The following is a 20,560-nucleotide window of genomic DNA, read 5'->3' as shown; positions in this document are numbered from 1 at the left end:
AATGGGAATGAGAACCTTAATCTTATTTTGAAAACATCAATTGTCTAATTATTATGGGCTCCGTATATTCTTTTTCAATAACTGTGGCAAAGAGAATTTCATAGTCAACGCCTTCTGCAAATATGCTTTTGTGGTAGAGAGAACAAATACATTTTGCAAAGGAAAATAACCAGATTTAGAGAATTAGACTGATGTGTTGACTCACTAGCTGAATTAAATACTTCCCCCCTCAGACAGTTGGCAGAGTGAAAAATCAAGCCCTTCAACTTCATGGCTGATTCTATTTGCTTTTACCTAGTTCATTTTCTCCTAGGTCCCAAAATGAGAATTAAAAGTGTTTTCCTACCTGATGACAGTTATAAATGCTAAACTTTGTAAGTTTTAACTTCATAAACAGAAAAGAAGTCAGGATTCTGTCTATTTGCAGCTTGTATTCTAAATGAATGCCTTCATTACTCTCTTCCCTATGGTGATAAATAACTCAATTAAAACACCACCACCACCACCACCACCGTCTACAGTAGACTGCACTCTACTGAGGGAAAGGAATGATACAAAGTAGAGGATACCATAACTGTGCCAAAATTGTGACTTTACTTGCAATGATATTTAGAGGTTCTGTAAAATAATCATACACTTAGTTAATAATTAGTTTCTCAAGAAAGTGTTTGCCTCATTTAGTTAACATTTATAGCATTCCAGTTATAGGCCAGGCATAGTGCTAGGTGACAGTGAGCAAAAGAAGACATTCCCTGCTCTCTTGGAGCATTTCAATCTCATTTCAATGAGAAAACAGACATTAATCAATTGATGACACTGATGAATACATAATTCTAAATGGAGAAAAATGTGAAAGAAAGGGGTGTGAGCCTCTTAGGTAAATTACAAAGAAAACTGTTTCAGCCTGGGGGTGCAGAGAGGATGGGCTTTCTTGAGGAGGTAGCACGTGACCTAAAAGTTGAAGGAAGGGTAAGAATTCATCAAGTGAAGGAGGACTCCAAACTCAGACCAAGGAGATGGTATATGCAAAGACCCTTTTTTAGTGAGAGGGGAAAGGATTTGAGAACCTTAAAGAAGCCCAGTCTGGTTGCGGCACAAAGAGTTACTTTGTGTTACAAAGAAAGAAGCCCTTGGGAGGGACACTGATAAGAGATGATATGGGAGCACTAGGCAGGGACAAGTGATACAGCAGCATCATATAGGCCATGTCAACAATATTGGTCTTCAACCTCTTAAGGAAGGAGGAGATGTTCATTTATGTTTTCAGCAAATAATTAGAGTGCTTACTGTTGCCAGGTAGTCTTCTTGATGCTGAGGATAGAGTAATGAATTTAAAAAATACACAATCACATTTGTGTCTATCCTGTTTTCAGGATAAATTATGGATTGGATAGGGGTCAGTATTGATGTCTGGAGACTACTTTATAAGCTTTTGTAGCAGTTCAAATGAAATACAATAGTGGTTTGGTTTAGGACAGTGGGTGGTGGAGAGAAGTGGACAGAGCTATGAGATGTTAAGAGGTAAAATCAACAGGATTTGGTGATAAATAAGAAACTGGATTGAGAAAAGAGATGTATCTACTTCTGTGTTTCTTCCTTGAGACACTGGATTGATAAAAGTAAAATTTACTAAAGTAGGAAAGTCTAGAAGAGACAGAGTTACATTTACTTTCCTTTACTGGAAGACAGTGGGGAGTAGCCATAAAATCAGGTTGGTAAGTTCAGTCTTGGACATATTGACCTTGGGGTGATTTTCAAGTGGAAATATTGAGTATATAGTAGGACATTACAACTTTGGAATTCAATAAATAGGTCTTGGCTCGATAAATTTAAGTGTCATCAGATTAGGGATGGAATCTGAAATCACCAGATTATAAACTCCATGAAAGGAGGGTCTATGTCTACTTTTGCTCACAATTGGAATTTTAGAATAGTGTATCTGACACATACTAGGTGCTCAATAAGTATTTGTTAAATGATGAATACTCAACAGATGAACCCAGAACTCTTTTGAATTTTCTTACATAAGCTTATGAAATTACTTTTGCCAGGATTCCTCTAGAAATATTATAGTACATTTTGCCTCTCCTGTGCCAAAAATGGTGAGCAAAATATCAACATAATTAATTTAGGGTAGTACAAAAAATAAATGTGATGGAGCATGGATATGATTTGACCTTGGCAAAGATGGATTTCTCCTTTGATGGAGCAGACTTTCAATCATGTATATTTTACTATGACTGAGAGACAAAGGAAGGAAAACAACTAAGTAGGAGAAGAACTAAAAAAAGAGGAGAAAGTGGTGGTGGTGGAGGAGGAAGAGGAAGAGGAAGAGGAGGAGGGGGGGAGGAGATAAGGATACAAGAGTTGTACAGAACAGAAGCCTCTGAAAAAACAAGCTAAGAATTTTTGCTTCCAGTTGGCTGTATTTGACACTAATTCCTCATACCTGACTCTAAGATCAGGTAAGTGTGTTGAAGACAAAAACAAAAACAAAAGAACTTTTTGTGTGATTCATTTTTGTTTGAAGGACTTAAACTAAAAGCTTATCACCTTTCTTGTTTTAGTCTGTGGGCTGCTATAACAAAATGCTATGGATTGTGTGGCTTATGAACAGCAGAAATGTGTTCCCCACAGTGCTGAAGACTGGAAGTCCAAGTTCAGGGAATCAGCATGGTCAGGTTCTGGTAGGGCCCTCTTCTGGGTCACAGACTACCAACTTGTTGTATCTTTACTTGGCAGAAGGGGCAAGGAAGTCCTCTCAGGCCTCCTGTATAATCCCATTCATGAGGACCCTCCCCTTATGATTCGATAACCTCCCAAAGGCCCTATGTCCTAATCCACCACCTAGGAGGTCAGTATTTCAACATGTTAATTTGAGAGGAACACAAACACTCAGACCATAGCATTCTTCAATTCCAATCCTTCATTACAGCGAATTGCTCCCAGCTCCTTAGTGGAAAAACAAAGGTGAAAAATCCAGAAGACTTTTAAGCATCAATATCCAGCATATATTGAATTTTTTTGTGTGTATAGAGTTGTGTGCTAGGCTAGAGGGCCACATGGAAGAAGACATGGGCCTTGCCACTGATATTTAAAGACTAATATTAGCCATATGATGCGTAAAATATATTATTTTCAGAGAAATAGGGTAAGGGAAATTGAGAGGTACAAATTTCAGTTACAAATGGGTCATGGATATGAAATGCACAGTGTGGGGAATATAATCAATAATAATATAATATCTTTATGTATTGTGGCAGATGGCAACTAGACATCTTTTTCTCAAAAAAATTTTTAAAAAATATTATTTTTGTGTATGTATTTATCACTATGTTTCATTAACACTAAGATACAATGTTTCATATTTTAATATCTCTGAAATCAGAGTATATCCTATGAATGACATCTTACAATTGCTGTCAGACAGGCAGCATTCATGATGTAGTTGTCATTATCTGAATATGGGAAAACTTAGTTACTTTCTTGGTGACATGACTGGACAAATACAACCCTTTGACATCTCAAGCAACAGGCCATTTAAGGACCATTTGATAAAAGAATATGAGTCCTGATCACTGTCTGAAAATCTTCGATGGACATTGTGTTCTCAAATCAAGGCTTAAAGAATGTGTATAACACTTTGGAAGAAAATTCTGAAGACAACAGAACATCACACTTTGAAAAAACGTTTGCATCATCAGTGTGCTAGCTGGCATAGAGGATATTACTATGTGAAGAGAAAACAGACATCAATAACTTTGAGCCAAGAAGTGAGTCAAAAGAATCAGACTTTCTCTAAATGCGAAGATGTTTTAGGAATACATTAATCAAGTTATTTCACTCATGTTTCCCTTTTTATGTATGAGCAAGTGTGATGTATGATAAAATCTATATTCGCATAAGTCTAAAAGAGCTCTTTCACATAGTACCAATAAAAATTCCAGGCGATAAGAAAGATTTATGCCATAGTTTAAATGGCAGTATTTTACCATTACATAAAATAATGGCATATCTTACAATCGATGGCATTGTGGAGTCAATGAACTACAATAGGATAACCTACACAAAGCACCAAGCCAGTGGCCATGACAACAATTAGACATTAGGGCTCTTTACAATGCTACCAGAAAACCTGAAGACAAATCCAATTTAATAAAAATGAAATGCAACTCAGAACATACATGTTTGCCATTAATTTGAGGTCGATTCTTTTAAAATGAAATAAAACTTTTCAAAAAAATTGGAGTCAATAAGGTTTATCATAAGAGATGTTCATAGAACATTGCACTACTATTTTTTTCATTGCTGGTATGTTTCCAGTCACACAAGATCCTTGAAGAGATTTTTGCCCACTGTTATGCAAGGACATTTCTTACTCTAGGGCTACTTGTTGACTCAAAAAAAAAAAAAATTCTGTTCCCATCTCCTGAAGTATTGTGTTGATTCATATGAATTAGCCTTGAAAATATTTTCTATAAATTGCTTTCAGTATCCTTGCCCAAAAGAAAAGATTTTGTGCTTGGAGAACATAGTTTAACATAGTATGTAATGTAACCTTGTAAATTTAAATTACAATATGCTCCTTTTGTACACCTGAAGCAAAACTTGACCAAGTTAACATTCCTAGGATACTCTGCTTCTCCTCTATGTTGGGTATTCTAAATGTTAAGCAAGATAAGTGAGCCCACTAACAGGATGTATTTTTTCTTTTTTAGAAAAGAATATCTTTTAATATCCATAAAAATCCTACAAATTTATTTATTTGATATATGCTATGTACAAAGCCTTGTATTAAATGATACGATACAAATACGAATTAAGAAACAAGTTAATTTATCACACAAGATAGACCTATAAACATTATAAACTTCAAAGCAAACTCTAAAAATATGGAACACAAAAAGAAATCATTTAGGAAGGGAAAATCTTTAAAAGTTAAGAGGTCTACACATATCATATGATCCCATTTATATGAAACCACTAACAGGATATATTAAGAGAATTTTTGAAAGATATTTTTTGAGCACTTACATAGCCAGGCAGTATACTAAGAACTTTTCACATACAGTCTCACTTTAACATTACAGTTTCCTAGGAAATGCATGATTACACTTGTTTTAGTTGAGGAAACTTAGCTTTTTGTGGGCTGATCTGCACAAAATCTCCTTGCAGGTAAAAGGCAGAGCTGGAATTCACTGCAAGACAGGTTCAACTCCAGGTCTGGGGGCCGTAGCTCTCAGGCAGTTCTGCACCACATTTTAGAGCCCAGCATCTAGTTCCTTGGTGAATAGCTCTCACTAAATTATTATTATTTTTAAAGTTTTGCTTTCAACTTTTAGCAAAGGTGTCTATAAAAAATAACTAACCTTGTGACTCTTGCTTCTGCATGAGTTGCTTATCACTTAATACTCCTACACAATGTCCCCTGTGAAGAATTGTTCCCTGAGACTGGCATCAGGAAAAAAAAAAAAAAAAGAACTGTTTCCTTCAAAGAACTTAAAGTATATTATCTCAATATACAAATTAATCCATTTTCCCTCTTCATCAGATTATTCTCTATTATTAATTACATTTTCCTTACACAAGCTCTTTCAAGTACCCTTAGAATAAGGCAAAGAGTAAGCAAATAGTAGGTTTAACAGCTTTCCTCCTGGGTATTGACAAGCCCTGTCAATATACTAAGGAGTCCACAGTAAATCTGAAACTGATAAGCTTGCAAAACAGTACTTAGAGTTATGGTGGAGAAATTAAACTCCGCCCCCCAACTCCTGAATTCTTTCATTCTAGAATCTTTTCCCAACTGCCCCAAATTTCAAGCATCACAAGATCAAGGATTTAACCCAGCTGCTCAATCTAGCCTCATGTAGATCCTGGGAAATTTCTGTAGAGTTCCTGACAGTCCCAAACATTTGCAAGGTCTCTGCATCTTTTCTTCCAAACATTCTTATCTTCATTTATTTATTTGTTCAATGGATACAAATGTTCTTATTGATCATCTTCTACATGGCAGACTCTGGGCTGCTGCCTGGCATTACAAAGATGAATGAAACATACCCCTCTCTGGAGAAGTTCACAGTCCAATTGAACAGATAAATACATAAAAATCAAGTTACTTTTAAAGGAGACCATACTTCATATCTGATTGTTTTTCCTTTGATTTAAAATGTTTGATTCCTCAAGTCTGAAACCGGATGGAGTTTCAAAATCCATCATCACAGTAAACCCAAACTAAACTTCACTGCAGCCTAGATTTGTTTCATTTGTCAGGGCGCTGGTTCCTCATTCACTGATTGTGAGCACAATTGGGGCAAATGGGATTGATCTTTTCCAAATCACAACTTCCATGCAAGGATTAATGACCTTGGGAAGTGGCTCAGAGCATGTGACATCATGAGTCCTTTTAGGCCCAAATTGACTTCGACTTCTCAGCTTCCCAATTTGAAGCCATCTCTCTGAATGCCTGATGTGTATCTGAGGTTTCCTCTTGAGCAGCCTCTTTTTTTAAAAAGAAGAAAGGAGCTACGTTGGTTGCATAGAAGTTGAATCATTAGAAACACAACTCGTTATGGCTACTGAAAGAAACAGGGCAGTGCTGGCTAAGCACACAGTGGGTCTTGCCCTGATTCCAGTCCCCAGATTATCTTGGTTCTCTCTGGTTGAAAGTTCTCATGGAAGCCTGAATGTTTGTTCCTGGCACATTTCAACCAGAGAAGCCCAGTCTAACAAGGTGTCATTCCTCAGAGAGCTACCTGGGAAAATCACAGAAATAATAGTACCAAGGTGCTAGCCCCAGAAAGGATAAAGAATAAAAAATGTAGCACTTACAATATTTGCAAAGCAGTCCCCAACACCCGAACACCTGCACCTGCTTGTTTTATCTTTCTCCAGCATCATTTATTGGCTCTTCTTTGAAAGGGAACTGCGCCTGTGCAATACAAGCCTACACAACAACCCCAGCCATTAGTTGCTTCTACCTCTGCCCTCCTGGCATTTCATACCCCTCATTCATCTTTTTTCTTCTCCCCTTTCATAATATCTAATTTGCCAATTATGCAGAGCACAACAATGTCCTTGAGAAAGGAAAAACAAACGCAAGAAGCCTTTCTTGAAATAGTTCCTTAAAATATTCAGCTCTAATACCTGTTAGTTATTTCTAAGAAGAGATAGTCAAAATGAGTCCCTTGGGGGTGGTTCTGAATGTTATGTGCATTTATTTTTAAGAGGTACTCAAACCCAAATAAAAATTAAGTGTCATCTGGTGTCACTGTTTGGGTCTAATTTGCATGCACACCTCAGGAAGCCCCAAGGTGCTCAGGCAGGCCCTGGGGCTCCATGAGTAGAGGAATCTGTACTTCCCAAAGGAGGGATTGTGTGTAGAATTTTCGAACTTAAGGTTTACCACTCCCCCACCTCCAACACACACATATACTGCTAATCCTAGAAGCAGACAAAGAATACCACCTTCAAATTATGCAGCCAGGTAGAGAGTAAAGAGAACTGAGCTTGAGCCTTCCCTGGTGCAATCTCTGAGGACATGAATAACCAAATCCCAAAGAGCAACCATGTGAAATAAGGAAAGGGAAAAATACTATTTGGAAGATACATATCTTACCAGCAGAGATGACCTATGGAAGCGGTAACCAGTTGGCTCTGGTCAGTAGATGGATATCCAGCAAGCAAAGGGCTTGAGTGGTCAGGAACCAAATTATGGTTGAGCGGCTGAGTAAGTGCAAGTAGCACTAGCAGTGTTTATGACCCCATAGATAGATGTGGGAGCTCAAAGTGGCTGGTTTCCCTGCTTTGAAAATTCTAGCATATCTACCATTCCATAAATACACATCCATGTTTCATCTACATGCCTCCTGGCTGGAATACCCTTCAGACTGTGATTTAAATCCTACCAGCCTTCCTCAGCCCATCTTTCCCAGACCATTTGAGACCACTGGGATCATTCAATCCTCTGAGCTTCAATAACTTTCCTATTGCACTTCTTTTATTATCTTTTGGTACTGTCTTTTATTGTCATTTGGTTGGTTTTTTTTTTTCATATATGTGTCTCATTTTTCAAAACAACTTAAAAGCTCCTTGAAGGCAGAAGAGTCAGCTTTGTACTATTTTCTTATTTATCTCCCATAGCACTCAGCACAGTGCATTTCATATGGAAGATAATAAATGCAAGTTGAAAAGATGTGTAAATCAGCTGGAAAAACACTATAAGTACATTGCATTCTGATAGTCTATACTCCTTGGTGAGGCCAAGAATTTCCATTTCTCATAGGTGTCAGGTGATACTGACACTGCTGGTCTGGGGACCACATTTTGAGACCCACTAGATAACGATGGGACTTAAGAATTTGCTGCAACTAGTTCCAGGTGGCCTGCTTGATTTAGAGCAGGACAGAAGAACTTAAATGTACAGGAAGCAAAGTGAAGTCTTCAGTGAGAGAACATCAGTAGGAGCCAGGCAAGATGGGCAGGTCCTAACCAAGCAAACTGCGTCCAGGACAGGATTGACGGCCCAAAGAAACAGTGCATTAGAAAATCAAGGCAAGGGCTTCTCTGGATCTGACCTTCTGGGGTCAAAGTCATAGAGCAGGGAGGACATGAGGCCAGACCAGGCAGGGCTGTCAGCTAAGGCAGCACACAGTGGCTCCTCCATCTAGCCAAAGAGGCAAGTTATCAGAAGGGTGATTAAAAAAAAATGCCAGAATGAAATAACAACAAGAAGGAACAGTGATAAGCTAGAGGAGTCAAATGTTCTGGATGCCAAATGGGAGGACTTGAGAAATCAGGAAGGAGGAAAGAGATGAAGCGATAGGATAATATGCAACAGAGAAGACGTGAGGCTCAGATCAGAAGGTCAAAGTTTCCAGCTACAGCATTAGCATGGGTCAGTGTGCATTTTCTTGCATCTTGCCTGAGTCTTAATATAATGTGGTTGGGTTTAGAACTAGCTAAGATAGCAAGGTCAAAAGGAAAGGAGATAGCTTAGAGAGTACATTCTATGCCCAACAGGATGAAGGAGAATTAAATTCTCTAATTCCCCAGTGTTGCTGAGCATTGGTTTGGCAAGGGGCAGAACTAAAACTGAACATCAAGACTCTCAATGCCCACGAAGCAGAGTGGAGGTAGAGAGATAAGGAAGGAAAGGCATTAAGGAGGAAATCAGTTTCTACCCACCAGGAGTTTACAAATCATACCTAACCCAAGTTTTTCAGTTGTATTGACTTATTGGTTTACCTAGTTACACAAGTCATGCATAATATGCTCTTATAAACATATCAAACAATAAAAATATATCTAGGAAAAATACTAAATTTCCTTTTTGCCTGCTCATCCTCAATCAAGTTTGTGTGTAAATATTCAGATGTACATTCTGATGCTTTTTTCCCCCTGACAAAAATAGAATCATACTTTATATATTGATCTGCAACTTGAGTTGTTTTGTTTGCTGGCTTTGCACTTTCTTACATGACTGTACATTTTGGACACGTTTCTACATCAGCCCACATGGATTCTATCTTATTTTTCCTAATAGCTATCTAGTATTCCATAGTATGAATATACTTTTATTTAATCTTTCTCCTAATAATGGGAATTTAGGTCCTTTACAGTTTTTCTCTATTGTGAAGAAGTGCTATACTGATTATCTTTGAAAACCTTTTGGAATATTTCCTTATAAAGCAAAAATAGAAAGCAAAATTCGTAAAAATAGGATTGCTCAGTCAAAAGTTATATGTATGTGCTAGATATTTTATTTGTCCCTGAAGACCCGCTCTCCATCCTTTAGTACCATGCCTGAGGATGCTGACCCACATGGATTAGATGGCCTTCTTTGCCTCCGGCTTCTGGTCAGTTTTGCTCCTGGGAGATGCTGACAGGAGACTGCAAGGAGGGAAGAGAATGAAGGTATTTGTTTCTCCCAGCACTACTACTGCTAGCACGTCCTTCTACCAAAGGTCACAGCTCCTGGTGGGGTGCCCTTCCATAAGGCTCCAAGTTCTCTTAATTACTCCCTCCTCTTGCCCCTTCAATCCTAGGATGGTAATGGTTTCCCTCTCTGGCCAGCCTCAGGTAGTGCACCATCCCTCGTTGGTTTCTCTAAACTCTTGTTGCATGCTCTCAATGCCCAGTTTGAAAGTGCCATCTGTTTTTTGCCAAGACCCTAACTGATACCATGCTTATAAAATTTTGATACATATTCCTAAATTGTCTCCCAAAAGAGTATAGTCATTTTTCCCCCTGCCAACAATGCATGAGAGCGCTCAGTTACCTGACTTTGTGCATACTGCTAGAGGGAGTACTCTACACAAGAGCTTAACAAATGGTTTGACAGTCAGTGATGAACACAGCGATGGTCAATTCATCATGATGACTAAAAGGTCAAAGCGGCTCAAGATTTCCCTCTCCCCATACCATTAAAGAACAATTCTTGAGTTGACCAAGGACCTTCAGGAAAGCTTTCTCTATGACTTTTGCTCTCAATCGAAGTTTCCTTCTTTAAACTCCAGCGCATCACTCCTCTGACTATTGGCAGTCGCAGCCAACATGTGTTAAACAGAGCTATGATTGAGCCAAAAGGAACATCTCTCTTGGCATCAATTGCCAGTTTTATGTATTGGCATAATCATAAATTCCATGGGAATCTCAAGAAAGGCCCTCAATATCCAATATCACCAGCAGCGCCTATTTTAGAGGGTATTCCTCAGAAAATCCTGGAAATAGAGTAAACTCTGATGGACCCACAAACAGTCAAGTCTCAAAACTCTTTGTGGTACTTAGCCTTCTCTCCAACCATGCTTCCCACTTCCAACTCTCACCTTCAACTTCTCCAAGTGCTTTGTCTCACAATAAATAGTCAACAAGTCTTCGTGGCTGGTAATTACAAATTAGACTGGAGGGGTTAAGACAAAATTCAGGAGGAAATTTTGTCTAACATCTTATCGGGGCTACTGTTTTTCTCTGCCACGGTGGAGAAATGATTGGCACTGAGAGAGCTTCCTCAGAGTCCCTGTGGGTAAAATCTTTCATCTGGCAGCTTTACAGCCAAGGCTCTTCCCTTAGACCCCTCATTAATGCAGAATTCTTTCTCACTCTCTACTGAACTGGAGTCTGAAGTCCTGAATCTCCTCATCTTACACTCCCTGTTCAGCTTGCAGAATTCTGATTTTTCTTCATTATATCCTCGCTGTCAGAACACGATAATCTTTTCCTCCAGTCTATTACAATTGCCTACTATCTATTCATATGTATATGTTAATATTACATGAATAATTTTCTGAATCAGGCTTACTAGAAGAAAAGAATCTCTCTTTATAAAGATTCTTAATTGGGGTATTGCCTTATATACCTTTTCCTGGATTTAAAAAGCTGTGGGAGGAGGGCAGTGTCGAACCTTCAATTTGAGACAGAAAAACATTGTCACTTAGCTGTTAAAATAGCTGCTTTGGCTCCACGCCTTCCTTGTGGTGGGAACAGTGATGGATCAGGCAGCAAGGTTTGTTTACTTAAAGTAAAACAGCAGATCTTATCACAATAATGCAATGGTCTGAGTTTCATTTATAAAGATGACATTATTGACCCACCACAAGGAGCATGTGTGCCTTGAATTGTTGGGGTTTTTTTCCCCCAAATTGGGCTGAAGTATCCACAGTCACCTTTTCATATTTCCATAGGGTCAAAGGCCAGCAAGATGGATGACTAGAGACACAGAGGCTCTAAAAAAATCCCATTTGGTTAGACCTCACAGCTGACAAGTGTCACCATACGCTACTCTCATAAAAATTACTCACATTGCTACTTTCAACACCATGCCAGGCGCTATGCCATGCACTTTACAAGCATTGATCCATGTAACCCTTACACAACTCTAAGAGGTCAGTATCATCATTACCCACATTTTACTGAGGCACAGTAGAGAGATCAGAGACTTGTCCAGGGTCACTTGGCTAATAGACAACTGAGCTGGGATTTGAATCCAAATATCTTAAGTCAGGTCCACCAGAAGCAGACCCTGAGATGAGGTGCCAGTCCAAGTTATTTACTAAGCAAATAGTACCAGAAGAAAACAGTAAGAGAGTGGAGGAAGCAGTATGTATCAGTTTTGTATTGCTACATAAAAAAGTACCTCAAAACTCAGTGGCTTAAAATAACAACAAGCATTTTTTATCTCATACATTTTCTGAGGGGCAGGAATTCAGGAGTGGCTTAGATGGGTGGTTTTAGCTCAGGGTCTCTCACGAGGTTGCGGTCATAGAGAAGCAAAATTTGCCACCTCAAAATCTCTCTTTGGCATGTGGATTATTTCAAGCTGAAAAAAAGGTCCAACAGACCCAGGAAAAAACTTTGACCTTCCCCCTAACTGCCAAAAAAATTTAGATAGAGGGACTGTTCTGAGAATAGAGCTATCACCAGAGATAATCTGCAAAGAACATGGATGAGGTGTGGTGGGGGAGACTCAGCAGGGACTAGAGATCAGAGTCCTCTCTCTGTCCCATTGTCTCTGCATGACCCAGCAAACATTTGTTTATCAAACATTTCCCTTTCCATCCCTGTGTGAATTGCCTTCCTCTCCTTTGAAGTCCCAAATCACTACCCTCAACATCCTCTTTTGTCTTTAGTTGAAATGGTATTTAAGGTCAGGGTCTCAGCCATTTGGGGGAGTTACTCATTTTTCCTGGGTCTCTCCCATGTATACATGTTTTTAAACTTTTGCATGATTTTCTCCTGTTCATCTGCCAATGTCAATTTAATTCTTAGACCAGTTAGAAAAACCTAGAAGGGTAGAGGAAAATTTCTTCCCCCTTGACAGAGTCAAGTTGTCAGCCAGGGCTGCAGCCATCTCCAGGCTTGACTGGAGCTGGAGGATCCACTTCTTGGACCCACCCACGTGAATGGCAAGATCGTGCTGGCTTTTGGTGACATGGCTCTGTTCTTGGCCACATGGATCTTACAGTTATTTGAGCATCTGCCTCATGTGACAAATGGCTTCCCTTAGAGAGGACAACACAAGAGAGAGCAAGGTGGAAGCCACATGACTTCTATGATCTAGCCTTGGAAGTCACACACCATCATCTCTACAATATCCTATTGGTTACACAGGTCAACCCTATTCATTGTGGGAGAGGACAATGGCATGAATATCAAGAGATGAGGGTCACTGGGGCCAATCTGAGGCTGGTTAAAGACAGGATGAGAAGGGTTAAGAGCTAAGCAAAGATAAGATTTCAGGCAAAGTTTCAGCCTTGGCCTGATCCTCCAGCAAACTCTGGAGGTGTTAATTATACCTCAAAGTTTATTTCACCCCAAAAAAAAGGGATCTGAGCTTTTATAATCCCACAACAGGAAGGGACTGAAATGGTACATGAACTCCCAGGTATTTCTGACTCTCTATGCAAAGGAAACCGCTCCAGTCATCCAAAAGATAGTACTTGGAAGATCACAGACGTTAGCTGTTTAAAGCACACAGAAGCTGGAGAACAGGCTCAAGAGAATCAGTAAATGGAACAGAAGGAATCTAGATGGGGCCCTAACAATGTTCTTCTAATTTCAGGTAGGTCCTACTCTAGAATTCTCACTCGTAAATGCTTTCTATCTTGCAACATTTGGCTGTGGCTTTGTCAAGACCCTCTGCTTTGTAACTGTGACCAAGAAACGTACAACTTTGTCAATTACACCTCAATAAAAACAAGACTATGGGAACCCTAAATAAAGCAGTTTTAGACTAGAAAAAAAATGCACACCTTTTACATACCTCTCTAGAGTGAAATTTGACTTTCTAAAAGTCCCAGTTGATAGAATGCTGATAGCCAACATTCTCTCCATTTTGGTTTTCTAGTTTTTTTGAAATACATATTATTTTACAGTCTGAGTTGAGCCTCAGTGAAATAGTTCAACAGACAAAATTTGCTTTTGGCAAACTTTGTTCTTCCTTTCTTCTTTCCTTTGGGCCCCTCATCCTGACTTTTCACCAATTATTTATTCTCTGTCTACTTCTAGCTCTGAGCTAACTTGTAACTAATCTCAACTATTACTTTCCAGGCCAAATAATATTCGAATACATAACCTCTTTTCAAGGGCATTTACTTTAAAAGTAGGAAGTCTTGAATATATAGAGGTAGATGCTACAACTATCCCAGAAATTAGGTAGAATCTCATATCTGTGGGTGTTAGAGAAATTCAGTCCTAGCAAGTCCCAGCCTGAGCTCCCCCAAATTGGTAAGCAACGTCTGACACTTCAGTGTATACACTCACACACACACACACACAGAGAACGCCAAGGAATGAAATTAAATGATGCAAAGGCTGAAAGCAGGAGAAATAATTTAAGAAACCTCAGCACTCACCCTCAAACTGCATAGAGTCAAATGTAGAGGTCTCCAAAATCAGGCTTCTATTTTCTTTGCCTCTTTTGGTATTTTCTTCCTTAGTGTTTGTGGGAAGGATATAAAGAGCAATCCTCTAATGACTTGGCTTTGTCACGAGAAATTTCGATTCATTTAAAGCAAGTCACTCCTCCATCTATGCAGTTCGAAGTTTGAGACTTCGGTATACACTTTTCTTGTGCTTACTTCAGTAGTTGAGCTCTGGTTCTCTTTTATAACCCACAGTACCTCGTTATACGTGTTAAGCTGTTTTAATATAGTGTAGGGCATGCCTACAGCACTCTCACAATAATACTGCCAAGTTGTCTCCAGATTTACTCGGAAATCAATTGAATTCAAATTGAAATAGTAATTAATGCTAAAATTCTTTCCTCTGTTTTCAGCAAGCTGGCGTCTGTTTCCATGGAAACAGGCTTTGCTGCAACCCGCAGTAAAAATGCCAGAGATTGCTTATCAATTTTGGTGAGCTCTGGCTGGGACTTGCTCAGACTAAATTTCTCTAACACCGACAGATAAGAGAGTCCAACTAATTTCTAGAATGAAGAGTCACTACAAGTGGAAGCCAGTACCAAGTACAAGCACACTTCAGAGATAATGCAGGTTCGGTTCTAAGACCACTGCAATAAAGTGAATAATGCAATAAAGTGAGTCATGTGAAATTTTTGGTTCCTCAAGGCATATAAAAGTTATGTTTACACTATACAGTAGTCTATTAAGTGTGCAATAGCATTATGTCTAAAAATATACATAACTTAATTTTAAAATAATGCTGTTATAAAAATGGCGCTGATAGACTTGCTTAATGCAGGGTTGCCACAAACATTCAATTTGTAAAAAATGCAATATCTGTGAAGCACAATAAAGTAAAGCACAATAAAATGAGGTATGCCTATAATTTACAGTGTTCTGAGTGTATCAATGCACCATGTAAGATAAACCAAAAAGGAAGAAATTATCAATCTGGGTGCATGAGGGGGGAGTGGAATAGACAGGGGGTGGCCAAGGGAGGAATTCTACAAGGAGGATTGTCTAAGCTGGGGTTTCAAGAATGAACAGGAGACTTCTAGACAAGATGTGGATGGAATCAAGCTCATATTGAAAGTCACTCCATCTGTTCCAATGCATTGCATGGCTGATAAACTATAACAACCAAAATTAGTCATAACCAGGCTTATAAACAAAATACATATTTCCATAGGTCAGAAATTGAGCAGAAATACAAATGGTTTCTAAGACTTAGGCCACAGGCTTATTAGGCTTGCTGGGCTCTGAGACTAGACATAGGCTATGGTGGGTAACAGTTCATCTCCTGTAGGATAAAGGGATAAAAGCACTCCATATGAAATAAGGAAACAGAGCCAGCCTCATTAACTGAAACAAAGGACTGGAAAATACCTCCCCAACTCCTGAATGAAAAATACAGCTATGCCTGAAATTAATAATAGAGAGCTTCAGGCTAGCAAGGAGACAACAAGAGATAGTACACACCGAACATTCTCCAGGATAGATCATATAATAGGCTACAAAACAAGTCTTTGAAAATTTAAGGTTGAAATCATAACAAGTATCTTTTCCATCCACAATAGTATGAAACTAGAAGTCAACAAGAGGAAAGCTGGAAAATTTACAAATGTGTGGAAACTAACCAACACATTGCTGAACAATGGATGGGTCAAAGAAGAAATAAAAAGAGAAATTAAAAAATCTAAAAACAAATGAAAATGGAATCATAACACATCAAAACCTAAGAGATGATGTAAAAGCTGTTCTTAGAGGAAGTTTATACCAATAAATATATATATTAATAAAAAAAGAAAGATGTCAAATAAACAGCCTAGCTTTACATCTCAAGCTACTAGAAAAAGAAAAAACTAAACCCAAAGTTGGTAGAAAGAAGAAAATAGCAAAGATCAGAGCAGAACTAAATGAAATAGAGATTAAAATGACAATATTAAAGATCAGCAAAACTGAGAGCTAATTTTTTGGGAAGATTACAAAGTAGACAAACTTTTAGCTACAGTAAGCAAAAATGAGAGAAGACTCAAATAAATAAAATCAGAAACGAAAGAGTAGACGTTACAACTGATACCACAGAAATATACAGGATCATCAGATACTACTATGAACAATTATATGCCAACAAATTGTATAACCTAAAAGAAATGTGTAAATTCCTAGAAACATACAAATTACCAAGACTGGATCATGAAGAAATAGAAAATCTGAACTTATTTACTCCTGGGACACAGATTTACTCCTGGGACACAGGATGGTTCAACATATGCAAATCAATAAATGTGGTACACCACATTAATAGAATGAAAGATAAAAATCCTTATCATCTCAATAGATGCAGAAAAAGCATTTAACAAAATAAAACATCCTTTCATGGTATAAACCCTCAACAAATCGGATATAGAAAGAACATACCTCAACATAATAAAGGCCATATATAACAAAGTCACAGCTAATATTCTCAATGGTGATCCATTTTGAGTTAATTTTTGTATATGTGTGAAGTAAAGGTCCAACTTTATTCTTCTGCAAGTATATATCTAGTCTTCCAAGTACCATTTGTTGAAAAAATTATTTTTTCCCATTGAATGGACTTGGCAACCTTGTCAAAGATCAGTTGAACACTGATATGATATGGTTTATTTCTGGGCTCTCAGTTCTATTCCACTGATCTATACATCTATCCTTGGGTCAGTACCACACTGTCTTGATTACTACTGGTTTGTAGTAAGTTTTGAAATCAGAAAGTGTGAGGCCTCTGAATTTGTTCTTCTTTTTCACAATTGTTTTGGCTCTTCCTGGTTCCTTGCAATTCCACATGAACCTGAGAATCAGCTTGTGAAATTCTGCAAAGGGAGCTGGGAATATGATTGGGATTACCTTGAATGTGCATACCAATTTGGGGACTATCACCATCTTAACAATATTAAGTCTTCCAATCAATAAACATGGACTATTTCCTCATTTATTTATATATTTTAAAATCTCTTTTAACAAAGTTTTACAGTTTTCAGGTTTGTTTACTTCTTTTGTTACATTTATTTCTAAGTCATTCATTTTAATGCTATTATAAATGAAACTGTTTTCTTAATTTCATTTTCAGATTGTTCATTACAAGTGTATAGAAATAGAATTTGGTATACTACTCTTGTATCATGCATGTGTGAAACAATGAGATTTGAACATTTCCTCACCTCATATACAGAAATAAACTCAAAATGGATTAAAGACCTAAATCTAAGCCCTGAAACCACAAAACTCCTAGAAAAGAACACAGGCCGAACACTCTTTGACATAAATTATAGCAATATTTCTTGGCTCAGTCTCCAAAGGCAAAAGAAATAAAAGCAAAAATAAACATATGGGACCTTTTATTTCTTTTTCTTGCCTAATTGCTCTGGCTAGATGTGTCTGTGGATCTCTTTATGTTATCCTACTTGGAGCTTGTTGAGATTCCTGGATGTGTAGATGAATGTTTTTAAATAAAATTACATCCATTATTTCTTTGAATATATTCTGCTTTTTTCTCATTCTTCTTTCCTTCTGATACTCTCACTATACATATGCTGGTGTTCGTAATACTGTCTCACATTTCTCTGAGGCTGTTTTTATGTTTTTTATTCTTTTTCTCTTTATTGTTCTGATTGCATAATTTCTGTTGATCTATCTTCAAGTTCACTAATTATTTCTTCTGCCAATTCAAATCTACTATTGATCCCCAAAATTTACTTTTCATTCCAGTGACTGCACATTTTTTATTGTAAATCAGAATTTCCATTTGGATTTTTTTCACAAGTTCTATCTCTTCATTAATATTCTATATTTGATTTGATATTATCATCACATCTTCCTTTGCTTCTTTAATCATGGTTTCATTTAGTTTAACATTTATAATTTCTACTTTGTAGTCATTATCTGTCAAATCAGACATATGGTCACTCTCAGTTAGTTTCTGAGGTCTGTTTTTTGTTTGTTGGCTTGTTTGTTGTCATTGTTGTTTTGTAGTATATAGATCACACTTCCCTGTTTTTTTTTTTTTTTTGCATGTCTCATATTTTTTACTGAAACAAATATCTTATTTAATATACTGCAGCAACTCTGGGTAACGGGCTCTCTTCTTCCTTGTTGTTGTTATTTGCTTGTTTACTTGTTTAATTACTAGCTGAATTACTTAAGTGAAGTTTATTTACTGCCACTGTATGAAGTCCTTGATGTTTCTTTCCAGGACATGTAGCCTTCTGTGTGCCTACAGTTGCCCTGGGAAGACAACGGCTTTGGAATTGCTCTTTTTTACTGTCTCTTTCCCTGACCACAACCAGCAGTTATGCTCCACTAATTGCCAGAAGATTATTATATTTTTTTCCAGTAATGCCCTGGGATATAAATTGCTTTACCTATGAATCCAATCAAATTTGGGTCACTTTGAAGAAGTCCCCAAGGTTATTGTTTTAAGTTTGTTATGACCCCAGTAATCATTCCCTGTTTCTCTCTGGCAAATTAGCCAGGCTACATTTTAGCCTTTATCTCCAGTGAATCTATCAATCTCCACCCAATTGCTTTTTATCACAACTTCCAATGTTTTGGAGAGCTCCCTTAGGCTTGAACTTCTCCACATTCAGTTACAAATAAAATCAGTTCCTTTGAAGAGGGATTAGAACTTCTCTGTTCTACTGCTTGCTTCTCCCCACAGGCAAAATCTTTGAGTCAGAGTTCTCAAGCTGGGTATGAGAACAACGGTACAATTCTCTTGAGTGAGAGCCACACTTTAACTGCTGAGCACTAGGTGGATGGGCAGGGGGCAGCAGCTCCAGGTCTCCATGACTTGCCTCTCTCCAATTTTAATTCCCACCCCATGAACTAGGTTAAGAGTGATCGGGGCCCCAGTACTCTCAGTGGCATCACAAGAAAGGTGTCCATAAGTAGGGGTTGGGCAGAAGAAGGGACCCCTTACCTCCTGCATACACTTTCCCAGACCTTAGTCTCAGGAACAGGTAGCTGGGGGCAGTATGAGAACAACAAATATTTCAACCCCTCTCCCAGGAAGATAGCTCTCTGATTGGGAGGTGGGGGAGAGGGAGCCCTTTGTTCCTAGCTGTACTAGTCTGGAGTGGAGTTTCTGCCTTGCTGAGCTGTGAGAGAAGAGGGAGGTGCAGATCTTGTGCAAATACCAGATTCTTACAGTTCTTACAGTTTCACAGATTTTCTTGAATAAATATTTATTCATTTGCATCATGCCCTTAGGGCCATTTCCAGAGCCTTTAAATGTTTGTTTTGTGTGTGTGTGTGTGTGTGTGTGTGTATTTAAATAATTTTCACCAGTATTGCTGGGGAACAGGTCCACAGAGCTCCTCACATTCTCATCCCAGAAGTGGAATTCCTTAGGAAGTTTCTTAAAGTAGAGATGATACAAACAGCATAATCTTATTACAATACAATATCACCAGAAGTTAAAAATAAAAGCAAAAAACAAAAAGACTCTTCTACCTAGAATACAAAAATCCTCTCTTAAACAACTTTTGTGTCACATGAGAAATATAGCCAGAATTACAGCTTGTCTAGGATATAATGACAATAAAAATGATATATTAAGATCTAGGAGATAAAACTAAAACATTAAGAGGAAAACTCATAGCCTTAAATATTTATAACAATAAAAATGAAAATTAAAAAAACAAGTGAATTAACAACCAATTTAAAAAGAAAGGAAAACAAAAGTTAGAAAATAAAGCAAAAGAAATCAAAATGGAGGAAATTATAAAGCCAGATAAGTTAGAATTGAGAAAATGAATAGCACTAATATAGCAAAATATAAATTAAAAACACTAGTTAACATAATCAAGAGAAGCAGGGAGAAAGCACAACTATATAAAATACATGATGACAATGGAGCAATAACCATTGAAACCAATGAAATTACAAAATACATTAAGATATCATTTTGTAAGCTTCTATGCGAATAAATACATTTCAAAACCTACATGAAATGCGTAGCTTGCTAAGAAAATGTAATTCGTTATAACTGATGCCAATAGACACATACAGTTTAAAAAGATCAGTTTTCATAGAATAGAGGTTATCAAAGAACTTCTCTCTAAAAGTCAGCAAGCCAAGTGGTTTCACAGAGGATTTCTATCAAATCTTCAAAAGTCAGATAATCT

The sequence above is a fragment of the Camelus ferus genome, chromosome X, assembly GCF_009834535.1.
Source record: "Camelus ferus isolate YT-003-E chromosome X, BCGSAC_Cfer_1.0, whole genome shotgun sequence".
Taxonomy (NCBI): Eukaryota; Metazoa; Chordata; class Mammalia; order Artiodactyla; family Camelidae; genus Camelus; species Camelus ferus.
This window is presented reverse-complemented; position numbering follows the sequence as displayed.